This window comes from Felis catus, chromosome B1 (assembly GCF_018350175.1).
Source record: "Felis catus isolate Fca126 chromosome B1, F.catus_Fca126_mat1.0, whole genome shotgun sequence".
NCBI lineage: Eukaryota > Metazoa > Chordata > Mammalia > Carnivora > Felidae > Felis > Felis catus.
In genome coordinates this window covers 16,660,358-16,678,157 of record NC_058371.1, presented here as the reverse complement: position 1 = coordinate 16,678,157, position 17,800 = coordinate 16,660,358, and the positions used below count along the sequence as shown (strand labels likewise).

Sequence of the window (17,800 nt, the reverse complement as noted above, 5' to 3'; positions counted from 1 at the left end):
GCATCAACTTACGTTACTATATTAAGAACCAAAAATATTTAAATGATGCAGCGCTTAGGGCTTTAAACACATAGGCTCTGTTTGTCAGAGCAATTTTCACTCCATTTGGAAGTGATAAGAGGCTAGAAAACTGTATGCTACACTGTTGTGGGGCTTATTGTTGATTCCAGAAGGTTCTTTCAAAACTTCGGAAACTATACAGCCTACTGCTATCTTTCAGCCCGCCCGATATAATAAACCACTTCTTAATTGCTTGTGTCAAGTACGTTTTCAACCTCCAAGTAAGAGATTATCTCAAGACGACCATTTCACCAAGTGAGAGGTTGGTTTACCTCAAACAACGAGAAGTCCAGTGTGGGTTCGACTCTGTCACCCCCCCCTTAGCATGTGCCTCCCAGAAAGGAATTGGCATTTCTGTCAGCTAAGGGGAGCAGATCCTGGTTAAAGAGCAAGGGCTCCTGAGTGGCTCAGTTGGTCGAGTATCCACTTCAGCTCAGGTCACGATCTCGTGGTTTCTGAGTTCAAGCCCTGCCTCTTCGGATCCTCTGTCCCCCTTCGCTCTCTGCCCCTCCCCCACTTGCACTCTCTCAAAAATAAATAAACATTTAAAAGGCAAAAAGGGCAAAGAACCCTTCTTCTCAGGAGGTTCTCTGCTGTTATTGTGTATGTGATGGGTCTTCCCTACATCTTATTGGCCAGAACAGACGGCAAGAAAATCTGGGAAGGTAAAAAAAAAAAAAAAAAAAAAAAAAAAAAAAATCTAGGAAGGTAAGTTTTGAAATCGGCATATTATCAGGATTCTACAGACGAAGGCAAAAGTGGAGTCTCAGTAGGTAGAAAGCATTGTCTGCCACAACTATGGAACATGATTCATTTATTTGAGAGAGGAATAAGGGTGGAAATCGTGACTTGATTATCAAAACGAAATGTATCCGAGAGAAACTTCCGTTGAAACGGATGCTTAAAGAAATACTTGCTGTAAAAAAAGAAGGGCACTTGCCAGAAGGCGGAAGGTGTTTGCTTTGACCCGGAGGTCCAACCCCACCTCGTGTCTGAACACAAAACATCCACTGCTGCCGGCAGGTGGGCCCTCTCCTGGAGGCCCGTCCAGATCTAGCTCCAGATCCCGAAAGTCTGGATGTATTCTCCCACACTCCCTTTCTTTTTTTGGAAGATTGAGCTGTCATTACTCATTTCTTGACATTTCTGACAGACCCCTCCCATACCATCTTATTTCTCGTGCTTCCTTTTGTGAATAAGACTATTGTTGCTGTTTTTAGTAGGTTGACCTTGCTGGTTGGAGTATTCTCTCCCGAACCTCCCTCTAGCCAGCATGCTTGGAAGGGAGAGTATGTGTAGTCACGCCGAGGTAAACAAATGAGGTTGCTAAGGGCCAGAGGTGAGGGTCTGGGAGCCCCAGCTTCCCCTGGCCACCTGACAACTGGAGGGATCGATATTGCAGCGACATCTGCAACCCACCCGGACACACAAACAGATTGCACAAAGAGGTAGGAGGTTCTGGCTCAGAGGGCGGACGACACAAAAAGTATTAGCATTTCCAGTCTCTGAAGTTTCCCATCCCCGACTTGCATTCATTTTGGAGGTCATTTCTCTTATACGCTTGATATGATGAATCTATAGTTCCTTCTAGCCTTTGAATGCTAGTCAACCGTTCCCTGTTGTTCTTTACTTAACCATCATCTCTGTGAGTTACAAGGACCCTTTTCTAACATTCCGTGTATTATTTACGTGTGTGATTATCCTTGTAAAATTAAATTTCATGGTCAGGGTAACGATGGAAATGTGCCATGGATTATTGGGTTAATTCATTCTTTGAATCACTCAGAAAAGATACTTTTCATCTTCAGACATTCTTATTTATAGCAAATATCCCTCTGCCCAAGGTAGAAGAGAGGGTCTCACAGCCTCGTCTAAGACAACATGGCAAATACCAGCCTCCAGCCTCCAACTCCTGCTATGTAGCCCAAGCCACATAAAGTTCTCCTTTCCTTTCCTGTTGACATCACCTTGACCTTTGCCAGACAACAAGACTGTAAATCTCCCAGCTACTCGTCAGTGACAAGTAATTCATTGTACGTTTATAACTAAGGGACAATATGGACATGAGAAAGCGCTTCATGCCATAGGAATCACAATGGCCTGACGGCACTGCATTGTTGACACGGTGTTTCACTTCTGTCTACTCAGAAACTAATAAACAATATCAGAAATGACTCGCAGAGAGCCAGGTGGTATAACTATCTAGGAACCATCCAGGAAATACGTAACTCTCTCAACAACCCTAACCGCTTTATAGCGGGGCCCTCAACTGAGTGATTATAATTCATAATACACCCTACAACAAGTATTATTACATGGTTCTGAGAAAGGTCTGGAGATATGATGTATGAGTGCAGTAACTTGCTTTATTTCAAACCTATGTTAGAAGATTTTATGTAAATTATTATGATAATAGAATATATTACAGCCTGAAGGTTAAAACGAGTGACATTTGCCTCTTGAGAAAGCTTTTAAGCCAAAAATATAACTACAAAGCAATATATTTCAGAGAATCCTCTTGGCTGGAAATAGCTACTTAATTAGAAGACATAGTTTTTTGCTTTTTACAGGATAAGACACTTTGTATTTCACAAGTTCTGATAAATCTATAACAAAACTGTCATCATGTGTTGCTTAATGCCTTCTGGAGAACTGCTTAATCATTTATTTATTCAACAAATACGCATTAAGCACTTACTTTGTGCCAGGCACAAATGCAATAAATGTGGAGGAAATGCAATATGAAGGGGAAACAGGAACTTCCAGGCTAATGGAGGAGAAATGCATGAGTGCATCACACGAACAAACACAACCAAGTCTGACACTCAAGGAAACAAAGAATACGACTGATTGTTCAAGAGTGAAAACACATGACCTTGGGTGGATCAGGGAAGCCTTCCTGAGGAAGGGGCACTTTGCCTGAAGGACGCACAGCATTAACTGCTGAGCAGGGAAGGCATTCCGGTGACAGAGAATAGTGCGTGCGACAGCCCTAAGTGTGGTCCATTCTAGGAACTGAAAGACCAGAGAGGCTGGAAGCAATGGGGCTACAAGGTAGGTAGGGAGAGGTGGGCGGAGATCTAAGAAGATGGTGCAGAGCTTTAAATAGACCACCTTAAGAAGGCTTATCTTGAAGATTTTTATACCACAGTTAGCAACTGTTGCATATGCCTCGATTTCAATAGAACATAAATATCAAGAAAAGTTATGGTTAGAAAAACAGCAGACGTACTTTTTAAGTATATGTGGGATTCAAACAGCACCTATAAGACCGATAAAGTTTTAACCAGAAAACTGAGCTTTAACACGTTTTAAGATGTCATTTCTATATACTCTCTTGCATTTGATAGTAGTTCTCTAACCATTCCTTAAGCTTTTCACCTTATTTGGGAAACTCCGGCCCCCGACTGCATAATGGCACACACATGACGGCAAACCATCTCCTAAGAAAACATTCGCTTCACTTTGGTAACCAGGTAGTAGAAATAATTGGACATACGCCTTGACAACTTCCGAATAACTACACCTGCAGGTGGAGAGTATGATGGGGCTTGCCGAATGTAATTCACACAAGCCCAAGCAAAAGCACAGATGTTGGAGTCAAGAAGGGGGTTCCTGCCCAATCCTTGTGCCTACGTTTCAGGGCACAAGTGTGTAGGGTGTGTGTGACTGGTCCAAAATCACTCAAGCTCTCGGCTTTCCTCATCAGTGCATTTATTCCCTGTTCAGCACTCAACATACTCAGGTTCCCACAGATCACCTGGCTGACGCTTCCCAAGCACACGATGCCGCCACACGTCACCATTTGTATCGAATATGCTTCACTTTGTCTCAGGTGGTTGAAGCAGATAAGCATCAAAGATGTTATTTCACTCAATCTAGCGCTCATTCTGCACCCAACATGCCTGACTTTGGGGTCCACCCCTTCCATCCATCAGCGTTACCTGATTTCTAGAGTCTCTGTAGTATGAGGCTCTGCCTCTTCAATACATCTTTGAAACTCATGCCGGTGTTTCAGGCAGTCTTGCTGCCTCTCCCTAAGCACTGAAATATTTGACTTGGAGAATGATACATTGTTCTCCTGGAATATTAGACAATGCTACTCAACTGACATGGGCCAGGGAAGCCTTCAAACATGGAGAGTGCAACTTATTTTTCAAAGGACTTCAGGGAGAAAAAAAATGTAGCCTAGAAAACAATATTCATGGGAAAACTACATTCACTTCCTTCCTACTGAGATCCTCACAAATAATAGGAAGTGATGAGGAATCAATCGAGAATTCTGAGTTCTCTTGGGAAAAAAATTTAAACAACGCTCAAAGAAGCCTTCAAAACACATGCATTCAAGAAATCACACCCATAAAAGTCCCTGGAAACCATTTTGGTACCTAAAAAAAAGTGACTGGATTTGACCATACATGGCGACCTGCAGTTACTTTACTCTATTTTCATTGTTAAGTCAATGATAGCATTTACCATGTGCCAGACGTTTCCACATTCTTTTCAGACAACTCCTTTAATCCTCGTAACAACCCCACGAGGCCCCATGGTAGGGAAGGAAACCGAAGCAATGGGAGGTGAAGGAACGGGCCCATGGTCACAGAGAAATGGCAGGACCGGTATCCAAATCCAGACCCACTGGCTCCAGACTCTCTGTTCTTAAGCATTACACATGTTTAATGTCTTCTGAAACAACCAAATAATAAAGTGAGAAGGGAACCTACAGACGGTCTCTGCCCACAGAATTAGGATTTTAAATACGATCACTGTGGGCCCACCTTCTCTGTTCCAGTGAGGAGTGCCCTTTTCTCAAGCTCTCTGGGACACACAATGCTCTGAGCCCACCTGAAAAGTGAGGAGTCATCTGGCAAACCGGGGAGGTTGTTCCAAATACGGCGCTCGCTTACTTAAAGGTGGAACAAAGGTGCGCTGCAGGCTAACAGAAGGTTTCTCTACTCCAGAACCTGTCTTCCTCCCAGTTCTATCAATAGAGAGTTACTTAACTTACCGAGACCCTCTTTTGAGATACAGATATCCTCTGGGACAGTTTGATCTATGTCAACTATGTCCTAGCATGCGTTGTTTTTAATTTGACCACCACTTAGCTCAGAAGAGTCTCAACTTTTATTGCACACAATGGAAGGAGAGAAAGAAATGTACAGCTAAACTGATTTTCAACACTTCTATCCATTTCCCCCCTCCTCATCTCTGAAAGATTATTCCAGACCCAGCCTCTGAAACCGATCCTGTCCTTATAGAGAGTTTGAGAATTTCGGTCAACATGGCAGCTCGTCCCACTCATGACTTACACCAGGTTTTTTTCTAACCAGGTCCTCATCTTATTTTCTGAGCCTGCGTCTCTGCTCAGACAACACTTGGTCTGGTGGTCTGGTTCCTCTGAGACCAAGGCTATGCTCTTCTTTATCCAGTCTTCCCTCCAACTCCAACCCTGGGGCCGCTGGGGGCTTCTGTCAGACCTGCAGAAGCCAGGAACACCTCCTTCCAGTCTCCCCGTGCTGGCTGCAACACCCACCCAGCTCCAGTCTGTTCGAGTCTTATTCTCCCAGCATCTGACAGTCCCGAAGCGTCTGCCCCTCACTGCCCTTCCAGAACGTGTCCGGTTTGCTTTTATGTTAGAATTACGTGGGGGAGCTTTTCAGATATGTTGGGTTTCGATCGGATTAGTGAAAGCAAACTCTCTAGAGATAGGTCCAGTGTACTGATACTTTCAAAATTTTCTAGACAAGCCTCACATATACCCAGGAATGAGAGTCACTACGCTATATTAATTTCTCGCAAATCTCAATACGCACACATATAACCTGGGGATGTTGTAAAAATGGAGGTGCTGGTTCAGTAGGTATGGGTGGGGCCTGAGTTTTCACATTTCTTACAAAATTCCAAGTGGTGACTTTGATGTTGTCCATGGACTACTCTTTAAGTAGCAAGGCCCCAGACCAGTGGTTCTCAAAGTGTGGCTAAGAATCATTTGGGAAGGCGCCTGGATGGCTCAGTCGGTTGAGTGTCCAACTCTTGATCTCAGCTCAGGTTGTGATCTCACAGCCATGGGATCGAGCCCCGCGTCTGGCTCTCTGCTGAGCGTAGAGACCGCTTGGGATCTCTCTCTCCATCTCTCTCTCTGCCCCTCACCCATGCATGCACATGCACCTACTCTCTGGTGCACGCTCTCTCTCTCAAATAAATATTTTTTTTTTTTTAGAAAAAAGAATCACTTGGGGACTTGTTAGAGATGCAGAATTCCAGACCTCGCCCCAGACCTACTAAATCAGAAACTGGGGATGGGATCCGGCAAAGGCTTTGACAAGCCTTCCAGGTCACTCTGATGCCTGCTACAGTTTGAGCACCACTGGCCAGATGGCAGTGTGCAATAACGAAAGCCGCATATATAATTCAAAATTTTCTAGTTGCCACATTAAAAAAAAACACAATTAAACAGGTAAAATTCATTTTAACAGTTTCCTTAACCTAGGATGTCTGAGGTATTCACAGTTCAATATATAATCAATATAAAACATGAGTTTACATTCTTTTTTTATAGTCAGTCTTCAAAATTCACTGTGCATTGTGCAATCATAGGACATCTCAGTTGTTGTTTTTTTTTTAATTTTTGTTTCAACGTTTATTTATTTTTGGGACAGAGAGAGAGACAGAGCATGAACGGGCGAGGGGCAGAGAGAGAGGGAGACACAGAATCGGAAACAGGCTCCAGGCTCCGAGCCATCAGCCCAGAGCCCGACGCGGGGCTCGAACTCACGGACCGCGAGATCGTGACCTGGCTGAAGTCGGACGCTTAACCGACTGCGCCACCCAGGCGCCCCAGGACATCTCAGTTTTGACTAGTCACATGTTAAATGCTCAATAGCCCGTGTGTCCACCATATTGGACAGCCAAGCTCTAGACTTAGAACAGTGATAATAGTATTAATTTTTATTGAGTGCTGGCTATGTGTCGGGCATTACTCGGTTAAGCATTTTATGTGATTATATAAGCCCTACCACAACCCTGTGGACTGGTACTATTATCCTCCCCATTTTATACACAGGAGGGGTTATGCCAAAGCCGTTATCTGTTGTTTCACCAATATAGGAAGCCCACTCCCATATAAGCATCCGCAATTATTTTAAATCATTTTGTGTATAAAAACCAAAATCAAAGAGAGAAAAAAAATATGATAAAATCATGAAGATTAGTACTATTAGAACAGTTGCTAAGACATCAGTCGCTTGTAAAAAGTCACGGTGGTTGGGCGAGTAGAAAAGACCAAATATGCTATCTTGTGATTTTTAAAAATGTGTCAAAAGTCCAACTTGCACTCTTCTGTGCCAGCAAATCTGCTGAAAGGTGTTACCTGCCTGGCTGTTTGGACAGTTGGGATCTCTGGGGAATGGCGGGGCCTCGATGAGTCATGACGCAAGACAGGGCTCATCCTGAATGCAAGCAGCTAGCAGGGTCAGAACCTGTCCGTTTAAGTGGAGACTGTGACGTAAAATGACTCTAGTAATAGCTAAACATGAGGCAATGGGCTTCTCTCAGGGTTCGTGTGGAAAGCAGGAGGTTTGGAATTTAAAGGTAATGGCTGCCTTGGTGGTCTTCCTTTCGTTAACTTCCATAGTGTTGCGAAGACAGCCCATTTTCACACGTATTTTTCTTTTCATTATAAGCTATACAGAGGAAAAAGGGAAAACAATTAAAAAGAATTTCTATCTGAGGCTCGAATTTGCCAGAATTCCCATCTCTTGTTTTGCCAAGTAAAGTACCCTTTTTGAAACTGGCAGGGAAAAAAATAAATAAATAAAAATTAAAAAAAAAAAAAAAAAGGGGGCGCCTGGGTGGCTCAGTCTGTTGAGCGTCCGACTTCAGCTCAGGTCACGATCTTGCAGTCCGTGAGTTCGAGCCCCACGTCAGGCTCTGGGATGGCCCAGAGCCTGGAGCCTGCTTCCAATTCTGTGTCTCCCTCTCTCTCTGCCCCTCCCCCGTTCATGCTCTGTCTCTCTCTGTCTCAAAAATAAATAAATGTTAAAAAAAAAAAAAATTAAAAAAAAAAAAGAAACTGGCAGGTATTGGTGACATAGTAAAATGTGACCATTTAAAATAAATGAACAGAAAAATACATGATTCTAGGGAGATTTTTAAAATTCTGCTATGTATTTTTAAAATAAAAAATATTTTTTTAATTTGATTAGATATTTCAAACTTAAGTTATAGGTTTTTTTTTTCATTTAGAGGTCTGTGTAGTTTTTTAATTTTTTAATGTTTATTTATTTTTGAGAGAGACAGAGCATGAGCAGGGGAGAGGCAGAGAGACAGAGAGAGGGAGAGAGGGAGAGAGAGAGAGAGAGAGAATCCGAAGCAGGCTCCAGGCTCTGAGTTGTTGGCACAGGGCCTGATACAGGGCTCGAACTCACAGACCCAGACCTCAAGATCATGACCTGAGCTGAAATCGGACACTTAACGGACTGAGCCCCAGGCGCCCCATCTGTATAGCTTTATAGTGTAGGGTAGCTGACGGATTTCACTATTTTATCACAAGACTTGAAATAGCAGTCATGTAACCGTTTTTTTTTTTTAAGTATCATGCATAATCTTCAGTATTTTCTATCATCAGTTCCAGCGTCTTTAACTGTAAAGACACAGTTGGACTTGATCTGAGCCTCTAGCAACCAACCTTCACAACATCCGTTATCAAATACATCCGGGTGGTTTTCACACTGGACTAAGGATCAGGGACCCTTCTCCCTCCCCTTCTTAGCAGTGCTTTCTCCCTGCCTAAGCATTCTCTAGGTTACAGGAGTAGAGAGCCAGAGAAGTCAGGGATTTCACGGGCGCGGAATACAGGTTTTTAAGAAAATACCTAAGTGTGTTTTCGGGTAGGAAGTAACGGATCTTCCTTCTTAGGGGTGCTGTCAAAGGCACAGTAAAGCCACAGAAGCCAGAAGTTGGTCTGATGGCCACCCGTAGCATCTCCCTGCAGTCCCAGTCGACACAAATCCCGATCTCCCGTGGCCATGGTTTGAAGTCTCCTCATGTGACCAAGAGATTGTAACAAATGCTCTGTATTCTTTATTCTTGCTGCCTCGGTGTGCTGTGAGCCTTCTGAGGCAAGGACCCTGTTTATTTCACTCACTCTTGTTATCCTCACCGTGTGTGACACACAGGAGGCTCGCAAGTACCGGCCGCACAAATTGCCGAATGAATGAACAGCACTCCTAGATCTTAATTTATAATTCTAGAAATAAAGTGAAAGCCCCAAGTCTGCTGCTTGTTGTTGGTGACCCAATCTGAATTACTCCTTTGGAAGCACAGGCAAGGGATCCGTGTCTGTCTGCATCATGTCACTGAATGGTCCCCAGTCGCTGCCAACAGATAAGAAATGTCAACAGCTTAACCCAGTAGCTTTCAAAAATAGCACAGTTGACGAAACTGGAAATTTAGGTGCGTGCGAGAAATAAACCATTTGTGTTCAGGCTTAAGAAGGATAGGGTGACAACAGACATTCCTCGGAGAGACCTAAAACATTTTTTAAGGCCCCCAGAAGCGAGTAAGCATCAGAAGAAACCTCTTCCCTCTCAATAAGGCACAAAGAGGACACCTTCTTTTCAGCGCATCAGGTAAGGCATTCGGAAAACTTGAGGGTTGCGGCACGGCACCGTGTGTCTTTAAGATTTCAGTCAAGTTGTTTTTGCTGTTGTCGTTTTCAGCAGTGCCGGCAGTTTTCCTCAAAATGTAAATGAGTATTTGTACAGCGAACCACGTTGTCGTGGGTTTCCTGGTTCGTGCCCCCCCCCCCCCACCACGTGGGGAAAGGGGGAGGGAGGTGGCGACTCAGGGAAGGCTTTTTCATCCCTTTGCAGACAACTCCGGCTGCTGTTAATGCTGAAAATAGCTCAAATGCTCTCAGAACAGTGGCACCACCCAGCAGCTGGGATTCTTTCCCTCTCTTATTTGCCGTCTCTCTTGCCTTTTTTTCCTTCAGACACTTGGATTGGACTTAATCTTAAACCTCTGGAGTTCAAGACCTTTTAAAAAGGGCTAAATAAACAATCTCTCCATGTAAAAGGCCACTGACTCCTACTTCCTCTGTTTAGAGCAACTGTTGAGCCCAGCTGCCTGTAGGTAAGATTTTTTTTTTTTCCTTCTGGAATTATTTCATTGGTTTCTGATATGTGTCTGACGATCGTCTCTGACATAACGCATTTATAGTGAAGGTATGGGGCGGCTGTGCACGATTTGCAGGTAAAGGTGGTGTTCCGGAATACAGCAATGGCATCTGGACATTTCTGTGGCTGTACTTTGAAACTTTGCTCAAAGCTCTCTGTCACGTTGACCTGTGATACATACTGGGCTGTGACTGAGCTACATCAGAACTCCAATTAACCTGACTGCCAGCAGTGAGAGGGTCCAGACATCGTAATTTTGTTGTTTAGACTGTTTACTTATTTTTAACTTTCTAAGGGCATGGAAAAAAAAAAAAAAAAAAGGAAAAAGCTGCAACCACCTGAGCCAAGAAAATGTCAGTAATTAGTCTTTAAGGAGAATGAGATAGCTCTATTTTATTTTGTTCTTGGATCACTGCTTTGTTCCTTGCTAATGTGGAAGAGGTTTTTTTTTTTTTTTTATGTTTCATTTTTTTTAAAATGTTTATGTTCCTGCCACAGTTCAGGTGACCTGGTTCTGAAAATGCTTTACCTAGCTAAAGGTCTTTGGCTAGCAGGTTTCTGTAACGGGACAGTGCAGTATTCTGGAAAGTCTTCTGTGCCTCTCCCCTCGCCCTCAGGCTCATGCTTGACATTTTGCAAAGTACTTTGATCTGTGGACTTTAACTTCAAACACAGCAGTTCACTTTGATTGTGGGTATTTGCTGTGTTCAGTAAAACGACTTTTTTTTTTTTCTCAATGCTTTTATACCATTTCCTTTCAATAATCTATGTGGCTTTGGTTTTCCTTACTGATGATGTCTGAGGTTTTACGGGTATAGGAACTCCCAACTCAAAGGAAAAGACTGTTTTATGGGAAGGTCTCTCACCTCTCACCATACAGACTTTAGGACAACTCTCTGCACCCCCTCTGAGCAGACGTGTGAAAGCAGCTAAGGACAGTGCATACAACCTGATTCTACCAACCCCTCCCTTGAGTTGCCCTGTTGCCTCAAAATTACAATGTGCCTTGGGGCCTAATGTTGCTTTTTCAACATGGACACTGAAATCCTTGGAATTTAGATTCTTGTCTCCAAAGAAGTTTATTTGGTATCTCAGACCACATGACAAAAGAAAACATGCATTTTAAACACACTGATCTTCTGGGTAACTTTTAAACAATACAAAAAGACAAAAAAATTACAAGAAAGACATTTTCTAAGAAGGAAAACTAGGGGGAAAAAAACAGAAAGAAAGAAAAATGCTTTGTAGCCCAAAGTCTGCTATGTGAGTGAAACATCTGCTAAATGAGGGATAAGAATTTTTTTTTTTAATGAATTTCTTAGAATTGGCCAAGTGGAACAGTTTCTCGCCATGCAGTAGGCTTTTAAATGTTCTCTTTACTTTGAAGAAAACTCGTGTGTCAATGACATTGCTCTGTTAGCCTTTGCTTCCCTAGCCCAAGCAGAGGGTGTTTTCAAAGTCCTCTGCTAGGTACTGAGCTTGACGTTCCCTGGCACAGGGTCCCCGTGTGTTGTGTTCAGGTTAGGAGTAGAACGAGCCTAATCCTGTCAGGAGACTGCTTCAGTCCCAGCCAAGGAAGTGGCTCCTTACAGCGAACACAGTCTGCTCTCTGTACCCTGCACCTTGTTGGGAAGGAAAGCAAGTGGCCGCAGGACAAGTTTTCAGAGGGCTGTAGCTACAGAGGATGCTATGGGTTCAGAGGTCCCTTTAGGTTGGGAATAGAGGCAAGATAAGCTCTAGAGTTTGAGTTGAGCAGGAAAACCTAGAGATGCGCCCTCTGGTCTTTATTTCCAAACGTTGGACATTTAATTGCTACCTTTTTCCTTTCAAATCTGCATTTTAAGGAGTCTCTTCATCATACATTTCTGCATACAAATTTTAAATCCTCCGGTTACTTTGAGCACGTGCTTCCCTGCTTCCTAGGGCCTTTGAGGGTCTAGAATTTTCTCCCCCGGAGTACCAGGAAGCCTTGATTTGGCATTGGTGAGCGCAGATATATGCTGAAGGCAACATAAGTTTAGTTGCAGAATCCAGGGGCACCAAGATGAAGTGCATTTGGAAGATGACAGGCAGCCATTTCATTCTCCGGCAAGTCATTTTTTCCTGTTTCGCTCTTGTTGAGCGGTTTTCTGTTTGTTTGCCTCCTTACTTCCCTTCACCCCTTAATTTTACTCCGAAACTTGGGATTGTTTGAATGTGAAACTCAAGGTGAAAGCTAGCCAAAGCCACTGAGTTTCACACAGGTTCCACATGAAAGAAGTATTCTACCCAGGCTTGCTCGAAACTTGGCCCATGTTTTACCAAAAGTTTCATGAATGTCAGTGAGCCTGGACTTGAAACACAATCCAAAACTGGTGACTTCTGGCGACTTTGAGGCTTTATTGTGTGAGTATAGAATCTGTCAAACAAGGACACCCATTATTTTCATATCTTCTACTGTAATTTCATGTGTACACACATTTTCCCCAATAAACTCTCATTTGTTTGGTGGTATTTTAAGGCCAGGTTCAATCCTAGTATGAATTTTTATAGCTGTGGTATTTAAACATTGGCAAATAGAAGTCTGCATTTCAAATTCCAACGCAGTCTGAACCACAGTGGTGTGAACGTGTTGGTGTAATTCAGCTGAAGGAAGGAAGTCCCAGGAGAGTCATGGAATGTCTTTCTTTGCTTAAATATACCTCTGTGCTCATGAGGAACAAACAGTAACATTTTGTCCAGGTCTATCCGCTTGACAGTATGCCTTTTGTTCCCCCTCCAAAGGTGGTGTCAAATATATTGGTGGAAAAATAATAAACTTCCAGATATTTTTTTTTTCACCTGCTCAACCGATACACTCCTAGGGAACATTGTAAGCATTGAAAAGTTCAGTACTATTACTTGTAATGTAATGTATACCGAGAATAAAGGAGTACTCAGCAGACTCAATTTCCTTCAGAAAAGCTGGGTGACCTAGAGCTGATGTGTGTATTAACAGTCAGATGGTGCAGGGTTTTGAAGGTGTGTGTGTGTGTGTGTGTGTGTGTGTGTGTGTGTGTGTGTGTGTGTTTATGTGTTGTAAGTAGGGGTAGTGGTGGGTAGAGAGGAAGAGGGGACTTGTGAGCTTTGCTCAGCAAATCTGTCACATCTGAAACAAAAAATAATCAAGCCCAGGATCTGAAAACATTCCTTTCTTTTGTTGATCACATAAATACGTATTGGCTGAACACTGAATTGGGGGGAAGGGGATATTTTTCTCATTAAAGACACCAAGGATTACATTCTGATCACTAGGATTCCAGAAAGGGTAAATAATCTCTAATAGAAACATGACCAGTTAGGAGACCTACATAGCTAGAGATGAACTTGCATGAGTCAGTTTCAGAAAGATCTTAATGCTACTATGACCACTACAGGTGCTAAGACAGCCAGAGAACTCAGATTTGATGATGTCTTTTTATTAGCTGGAGGGTTTCTGAACTCATTTGAGGCATTTTCCTCAAAATAAATTTATAACCTCACTAAAGATTTAGTTTGACTAAATGTAGTGAGATTTACAGTTATTCGTTTATTATTTTTTATTTACTTATTTATTATAAAATTAAATTGCCATCAAAATACATTTTGAAAATTTTATAATCTTATTCTTAAAATAGACTTGTCAAAGATATAGTTTGCATTTTTGCAGGCGATGTACAAAATGACTGTACCTGATCCCGTACTAAATAAGGCCTTTGCAAAGCTGACAGTAACAAAGATCTCCTGTGTAAGAGCTACATCATAACACTGACTTATTCATAATGTACTATATCTGATTTTGTTATCCCAAAACTAATACAATAGATGAAAGAAAGATGCACAAATGAAGGTGCTAGAGGAAATAAGAGAAAAAAATTGAGGACCATTCTACCGGGGGGGGTTCTCCCTAAACACATCATTGCACCAAGAGTCTGATATTTTGAAAACTATCCTCCATAATAATACATAAAGAGGGACAAGGTAAAAATACCAGGCTGACAAATGCCCATCAACTGATGAATGGATAAAGAAGTGATTGATATGTATTGTGTGTGGGGGGGGATGTGTATGTATGTGTGTGTGTGTGTGTGTATATGTGTGTGTGCGTGTGTGTATATATATATACATATATATACATTCTTGTTCCATTCACATACATATAATACATTCTAGTTCCATTCACATTATTGCAAATGGCAAGATTTCATTCTTTTTGATGGCTGGCTAATATTCCATTATATATGCGTGTGTGTGTGTGTGTGTGTGTATGTGTGTACATACACATACACATACATATATAATGGAATATTAGCCAGCCATCAAAAAGAATGAAATCTTGCCATTTGCAACAATGCGAATGGAACTAGAATGTATTATGCTAAGCAAAGTAAGTCAGAGAAAGACAAATGTCATATGATTTAACTCATATGTGGAATTTAAGATACAAAATAGATGAACATAAGGGAAGGGAAGGGAAGGGAAAATAAGATAAAAACAGAGAGGGAGGCAAACCATGAAAGACTCTTAAATACAGAGAACAAACCGAAGGTTGCTGGAGAGGAGGAGGGGGATGAGCTAAATGGGGGATGGGCATTGAGGAGGGCAAGTGTGATGAGCACCGGGTGTTATGTGTAAGTGATGAATCACTGGGTTCTACTCCTGAAACCATTATTACAGTATATGTTGCCCAACTTGGATTTAAATAAAAATTTTTTAAAAGGCTGAAAATAAACTTCAAATTTGTGCATATGCAAATGTTTCTTTAAATCATAAAAAAGACCGTCTTTCAAGAATGACTTCACTAGTCATTTAGGAACACAAAAATCAGTCACTTAAAAATCTTTGCTTGGGCTTACTTTATTGTCAGAAAAACGGAGTCCATGTAGTACTTATCCATTCTCTAAGGGTATATTATTATAGCCCATATTTATAGTATTGCATTATTTTTCTTAAAAAAATTAGTGTAAGTGATAGATATCAGTGACAGATACCATGATCAGACCATGATGACACAACAGGGTCCCTGCCCAGATAGGGCCAAAGAGGATTATTTACCCAAACCAGATAAAACAATCATTTCTAGGAAAGTCATCCTTTTCTAACTAAATATTTATTTGTTATTTGGGTATTATAAGTTTCTCTGAAATAAGTAGTATTTTAAATAATCCTTTAATAATTATAATACTAAAACATCACAATGATCTTAAGGCCTTCTCCCATCTATCCAAGATGGACTGTCAAAATAATGTGGGCAGAAACTGTGTCAGGGGATGGTGAGGTCTCCTTACCACTCTCATCCTGGGCTTTATCCTGGGGAACCATGAAGTAGGCGACCCCAGGGACACTCTAAGTCTCTCCTATACCCATTAGGAAGTACAGCCCACTCGGGCCATGGGCTAGAGTTAGGACAGAGGTGGGAGGAGAAGGAGACCCCCCTTCCCTCTGTACTTGGGAAGAAGGCCTTCCTAAGTTTCTTGGTTCAACTTTCTCTTCACCTGGCTCTTCTCTTATTTCCCCTTTTCTTCTTCCAGGAGAAACAAAGGTCTTCCCTGCAAATTTTGCCATTTTTGAGTTGTCGGAGGAGGAAAAAAATCCAAGGGAGTTAGCTCTGGGGTCTATGAGATTCACACACACTACAAGGCTAGCCCATGGCCACCTGAGTTAGAAGAACACTGCATGTGTGCCACCGGTAGAGCCGTGTTTAGGTACTATTGAATAGTTCATACTAGGATAAAAATTAAGTAGATATGAGGGACGGCTTTCAGGTCAAAACAATATCCATTTTTTCAATGTTTATTTATTTATTTTGGAGAGAGGAAAGAAAGCAGGGGAAGATCAGAGGGAGAAGGGAAGAAAGAGAATCCCAAGCTGACTCTGCCTTGTCAGCAGGGAGCCCGACGTGGGGCTTGAACTCATGAAGCGTGAGATCGTGACCTGAGCCGAAATCAAGTCAGACATTCACAACCGACTGAGCCACCCAGGCACCCCACAATATCCATTTTTTTAAATCAAACTTTTTATTTTAGAACAATTTTAAATTTAGAGAAAAATTGTGAAGATAGGGCCAGAGTCCCCATACACCCCCCACCAACTTTCTGCTACTATTAACCGCTGACATGAATATGGTAACTTTGTTACAATTAATGGACAATATTGATATGTTATTAGCTAAAGTCCATACTTTATTCGTACTTCCCTAGTGTATACCTAATGTCCTTCTTCTCTTCCAGGATCCCATCTGGAATATTATGTTATTTCAGTCATGTTTTCTTAGTCATGTCCTCTTGGCTCTGACAGTTTATTAGCCTTTCCTTGTTTTTGCTGGCCTTGATAGTTTTGAGGAGTACTGGTCAGGTATTTTGTAGAATATCTTCCTATTGGAAGTTGTCCAGTTTTTTCTCATGATTAGACCGGGGTTATGGGGTTTTGGAAGGAAGATCACAAAGGTAAGGTGCCATTCTCATCACGTCATATCAAGTGCACATGCTATCAGCATGAGGTATCACTGTTGATGTTGACCTTGATCACCTGGCTGAGGGAGTATCCGTCAGGTTTCTCCACTGTAACCTTAATCTTTCCTCCCCTTTCCTTACTGTACTCTTCCAGAGGCAGTCACTTTGAGCAGCACACGCTTAAGAAGTAGAGATACTCCTCCTCTTGATGGAGTATTTACATAAATTATTTGGAATTCTTCATGAGAGATTGATTTAAATTCAATTTATTTACTTATTTATTTAAAATCTATTTAAATTCAATCATTTGTATCAGTACGAGCCCATGGATATATATTTTACACTTTGCATTATAATCCAATACTACATAAGCAAAGTAGTGGCTCAAACTGCGTTGTGCAAATGGTTCCAGCTGTAGCCATTGGCCTCTCTTTCACTAGGCTCCTATGGCCTTTGACATAGTCCCATCATTGTGAGGATTTTCCCCCTGGTACTATAAGATACTTCAGGCTCATTTTATAGATTCCCTGTCCCAGTCCTAGAATCAGCCATTTCTTCAATGAGCCATGGTTCCTTTTATTTAAAAAATGATAACTAGAAACCAAAACCAGAACATCTATTTTAATTTTTTTTTTTATTATTGAGAGACAAAGCATGAGCAGGGGAGGGGCAGAGAGAGGGGGAGACACAGAATCTGAAGCAGGTTCCAGGCTCTGAGCCGTCCGCCCAGAGCCCCACGCGGGGCTCGAACTCACAAACCACGAGATCATGACCGGAGCCGAAGTGGGACGCTCAACCGACTGAGCCACCCAGGCGCCCCTCTATTTTAATTTTTGAATGTGACATTATCAGTCACTTAGTTTTTCACTGGAAAAAAATGTTCTTTTTGTATATGCACTCTCAGTCTGTAGCTGATAATATCTTGGTATGTACGTAAGGATAGCCTTTCTTGATTTTTTTCGGAGTAGCAGGACACATGCTGCCCACCTTTCTGTGATTTTGAAACAAACTTAATTCACTATGACCAAATTTGTTCCTTGTTGTTAGTTTTGGTGGGAGACTGAAAGTCTTAGATGTTGCCTGTAAGTCTTAAATGTACTATTGAAAGGCAGG

At 42.0% G+C, this 17,800-nt stretch overlaps 1 protein-coding gene and 1 long non-coding RNA gene across 51 annotated transcripts in view; one reads left to right on the top strand and one right to left on the bottom strand.

Moving 5' to 3' along the window:
• SORBS2 (sorbin and SH3 domain containing 2) overlaps nucleotides 1–17,800 on the top strand; it is a 226,131-nt gene that overhangs the window by 29,712 nt on the left and 178,619 nt on the right. For 7 of the 50 annotated variants that reach the window (XM_045056787.1, XM_045056799.1, XM_045056782.1 and 4 more), the window contains exons 1-2: nucleotides 9,374–9,689; nucleotides 10,055–10,194. The gene's annotated coding sequence lies outside the window, so the exon portion shown is untranslated. The other 43 variants (XM_045056777.1, XM_045056785.1, XM_045056780.1 and 40 more) reach the window with 27 other exon arrangements.
• Nucleotides 1–17,800, bottom strand: part of LOC111560096 — a 268,612-nt gene that overhangs the window by 95,740 nt on the left and 155,072 nt on the right. The window lies entirely within an intron of this gene.